Genomic DNA, 4,753 nt, shown 5'->3' on the forward strand with positions numbered 1-4,753 from the left:
GGCCTCCTCACCCTGTGTCCTTGGGGCCCTGCCTGCTCCTCTCACCCCTGCCCCGACCTGAGCAAGCCACTGGGTCGGGGGTAGCCTGGCCCCAGGCAGGCTGCAGGGGTGCCGACACCTGGAGGTGGTGCCTCTCTCCTTGACAGCCTACCAAGCTCCCTCCTCTTTAGTCTCCACAGTGGGAGGGACCCCTGCCCCGGGCATTTTACTCACAGCTGAAGGACCGAGCGGGCACTGGGTTGAGTACTGTTTGTCTATCACGTAATCCACTGCCCTTTCAAACCCCAGGCAGAGCGGCATTCATTTCCTTCTGTTAATTCCCTTTACAGACCGGGCAGGAATGCCCACCCCTTTCAGGTCCTACTTGTGGCTCCAGCATGGGTCTGTGATGGAGGCACAGATTGGCTTCGGAGAACCGGGGATTCCTAAACACCCCTGGCAGGGACCCGGTAGGCTGGGTTTTCCTGGCAGTGACCCGGTGTCAGCACACAGACCCCACTCCAGCCCGGAGGCTGAGTCAGGGCCCGGCGGGGTGGACAAAGCCAGCAGGCGTGAAGTCAAGCCTGCAGCTCAGGACTGGGTCCCTGTTGGGGAGGGGGATCCAGAGGCCCACCTCCTGCCCTCTTGCTGTCTTACAGATCAGCCCCCAGCAGCCGGGCCTGGCGGTCCCACTGAGGGTGGGGTCCTCGTTGCCGAAGGCTACTCTGGGGATTAAGACTTGCTCACCTGGCCCCAGACTCCTCCCCGAAAGCCCTTCTCTGGGGTCAGCCTCTGCTTCTACTGGGCCGTCTTCTCCAGCTGGGAGCCTTGTCCAAGAGCGCACCCACGGCTGGGGCGCAGGAGTCCGGGACTGCTAGGGTGAGGCACTGCCTCCCAGACCCCGCGTGGCCTTGGGCTGGAGCTGCAGCTGCGGGTGGGGCACCTGTCTGCACAAGTGCCTCTGGCCCCTTCCCCATCCCCTCCAGGCCTCAACCGGGCCTGCAGGGCAGGTGCACCGGCCAGAGTGAGGGGACTGCGGTGCCCCGGGCCGGCTGAGGCTCCTGGGCAGGCGAGTTTGGGTCCCTTGCACAGAAGGAAACTGGGTGAGTAATTTGGTTTCTCGTTAGAAGCCGCAGACCCGTGGCTCTCTCTGCACGTGAATTAGGGCAGCACCGTTTTGGTTCCTGGACGCCTCCCCTCGGTTTAAATCGGACGCTCCAATCTTCTTCCTCTTTTGTCCTCAATTTCCCTCTAACGTTTAGTGCAGCTGTTGAGCAGCTGCCGCTCCTGCTCCCGGGAAGGCTGAGGGCCAGGCGGCTGCCGTGACTCACCTCCTCCCGGGAGGGACAGCAGGGTCTGGCGCGGAGGCATGCCAGGGTGGGCACGGCAGCTTGGGGGGCAGTCAGTGCCTCCACGGGATGCAGGTGAGAGCTGGGCACAAGCTCCCCGGGGAGGAGAAGGACAGGATGCAGACAGGACTTGGGAAAGGCTTCAGCCACTGCAGCTAGAGACACCCAGGTGAGACAAGCAGAAGGACTTCCGGGGGCCAGGTCCTAAACAGTGGGGCCGCCTCTCCAGGAGTAACTCAGCAAAATGCAAGCACCCATGCCCGTGGGCATTTCTGGAGGGAGACATCCCGCCCCTGAGACCCAGCTTACAGAGGCCTTGAGTGACCCTGGACACCGTCGTTGAGAAAGCAGAGGGCCTACTGAGTGCGATCCCTGGGGATGCAGGGGCACCTATGGTCTGAGTGTGTGTGTGTCCCCCAGGTTCATACGTTAAATCCTAGACCCCAGGTGATGGTATTAGGAGGTGAGCCCTTGGTGAGATGACTAGGTCATGAGGGTTCCACCCTCAAGAATGGGATTAGTGTAGCGACCTTATAAAAGAGGACTTGGACTTCCCTGGTGGTGCAGTGGTTGAGAGTCTGCCTGCCTATGCAGGGGAAACGGGTTCGTGCCCCGGTCCGGGAAGATCCTACATGCCGTGGAGCAGCTGGGCCCGTGAGCCATGGCCGCTGAGCCTGCGCGTCCGGAGCCTGTGCTCCGCAACGGGAGAGGCCACAGCAGTGAGAGGCCCACATACCGCCAAAAAAAAAAGAGGCCTCAGAGACTCTCGCCCCTTCCACCACGTGAGGGCTCAGAGAAGACGGTGTCTGTGATCTGGGAAGCTGCCCTCATCAGACATCGACTCTGCCCACTCCAGGACCTTGGACTTCCAACCCCACAAGTGTGAGAACAGATGTTTGCTGTTTACGAGCCACCAGGTCTGCGATATTCTGTCCTGAAAGGGCCGAGACAGGACAACCCCATTCACTCACTCGCTCATTCGTTCGACCACTGTGTGCAGAGTGCCAGGTCCCCTTGAGAAGGTCCTTCTACAGGCTGTCCCCTCGGGACGCGTCTCTGAGGTCAAGACCAGAGCCATCCAATCTGCACGCCCCAGCAGGGCCTGCAGTCCCCAGCCCTGGCTTCCGGCACCTCCCTGGAGAAGGGAGCCAGGAGAGCTCGGCCGCAGGCCGGACTGGGTCGCAGGGGACGTCAGAGCCCGCTGCACCGTGTTCTGCGGCCCCCGCCCCGGGAGGACATGCTGGCCTCGGGCTGCACTCCCCAGGGCCCTCCCCCCGCCCCACTGGGAAGAGCCGTGTCCAGCAGCCCCGTCTGCTCGGGCTCTGAGTCCAGACTCCCCAGGGGTAGGGCGCAAGGCCCTTCCCCACGTGAATGGGCTCCGACAACAGTGACCAGCTGACCCCAAGCAGGAAAAGCAAACGGAGCCAGGACACTAGCCTCCCAGCTGAGTACAGCCCACTGTCTTCCAGGCAGGAGCACGTGGATAATGGCCATCAGGGGGGCCTCCCATTCCCGGGGGCCCGAGCCCCCCAGCGCTCTCCAAGAGCACCTAGAGGGAGCCCTGGGCGCAGAGGGTGGCAGGGCCGGGACCCGTCCACCTGCCCTGCTCAGAGCCTGGGTGAACAGGGTAGGACTTGAAACTGAGGACACACACAGGCACGTACACACGCACACACAGGACTTGGGACGCACCGGCCAGCCGCATGGCAAGAGGAGGGTGGTGGGTCAAAAATGGCTGCAGCCGCTCCGAAGTGCACCTCGGTGACCCGTCTGCTCGGGACACGGGTGGGGATCGAGCGCGGGCCAAGTCAGCCCAGGCTGTGGACTAGGACAGTCGTGTTCACGGGGCACTGTTAGGCATTGAGGGAGCTGGGGAAACAGGGTCATCGCAGTACAATTTGAAAATCATACCAATAATTCGTGTTACCATTATGTCACCGTGCTGTGGTAAACGACGAATTCCCACTTAAAAGCCAGATTTCTATCATCCAAGGGCTGCCCACAGCCACAGGCGGCAGAGGCCCTCTCGGTTCTGCAAAGCAAACTCCACAGGTGGGCATCCAGGCAGCAGCCCAGGCCTGGAGGAGCCAGAGCTGAGCGGTGGGGCCAGGGGGCCCCCGGGCTCATGGGACAGAAGGGACAGGGGTGCTCCGGGCTGGAGGGAGGCCCAGTGTCGCCAGCCAAGGTGGCAGCACGGTGGGGGGAGGGGAGAGGGCGCTGGCACACACCGGAAGGAACTGGAAACCCGTTCTCTGGTCAGGTGAATCCCCTCACAAGAGCAGCCGGTGGTCAGAGTGGGCGGCAACATTCCTACCAGCAGGGCCCAGGTTGTGTGTGGGAGCTCCCCGCACACCTGGCTGGGCCCGGCCCTGGGCCACACCGTCCACCTCCCCATCTCGGCCTTGGCCAGCCGCTGCCTGGCTCCTGACCCCAGTGAGGGCAGGAAGGTTACCACTCACCGCCTGGGGAGGTGGCCTCCACTGCAGGACGGCCGGCTCCTTCCGCACCCACCAGGAAGGAAGGGCCCACAGCCCTGCCCAGCCTCGGGGGCCCCTCAGCTCGGGGATGTGCCTACTCCCGGGGCCACCTAGCCTGCACTGATTGATTCTGTATGAACGTGCATGCAGCGTGTCAGCCAGGACTGGTCGCTGGTGTCTAAGGAAGCAGAATGGAGCACTGTCCTGGTCCCCTCGGGTAATGAACAAGGGTCAGACACTGGCTTTGGACTCCGGGGCTTCTGTCTGAAGAAGACACTCTCCAACCACGGGTGGCTGGGGTGAACTGCAGTGTCCAGAGGGACAAGCTGGCGGAGGGCGGGGCGGCTGCCCCAGGCCCCACCCACTCTGACCACACAGCCCTCCAGCCCGCACGTCCCCCCTTCCCGGGATGCTCGCCCCACTTCCATGGCCCTCCCTGTACTGGGGAGGCTGAGGAAGGTCCTGCATCTTACGGGACCCACAGAGCTGGCACCTGCCTGCCCTGGGCTCAGGGCCTGCCCCAGCGTCCACCTGGGCCACCCGTCATTCGGGGCCCTTGGGGGGTCCTGGCTTATGCCCTGCCCCCTCTGGCCCAGGCTGCTCCCATCAGCTGGCCAGTCCGCACGGGTGGCAGTACCCACCCTTTTCAGCCTGTGCCTGCCCCGGGGCTCCGGGTCACCTGCGTCAGGGCGGCAGGTGACCACCGTTGGACCAGCCAGAGGTGGGGAACTCTGCCCGCCCTGGGCTCCTGGGAGCCTGCACACGGCCAGGTTGGCATACTTGCTGTCTCTTAGGAGGACGAGCTGACTTCCTGGCTGTGGTGGCCATGCCCGAGCACCCTCCCGGGGCCTCTTCTGCATCGGACCATGGATGCGCCTGTACGGGGGCGCCTGGCACACCGCCCGCCCGCCCGCACAGGCCCTCCCAGCATCAGTCTGCCACCCCCCC

Source organism: Neophocaena asiaeorientalis, unplaced genomic scaffold (assembly GCF_003031525.2).
Source record: "Neophocaena asiaeorientalis asiaeorientalis breed wild unplaced genomic scaffold, Neophocaena_asiaeorientalis_V1.1 scaffold78, whole genome shotgun sequence".
Classification (NCBI taxonomy): domain Eukaryota; kingdom Metazoa; phylum Chordata; class Mammalia; order Artiodactyla; family Phocoenidae; genus Neophocaena; species Neophocaena asiaeorientalis.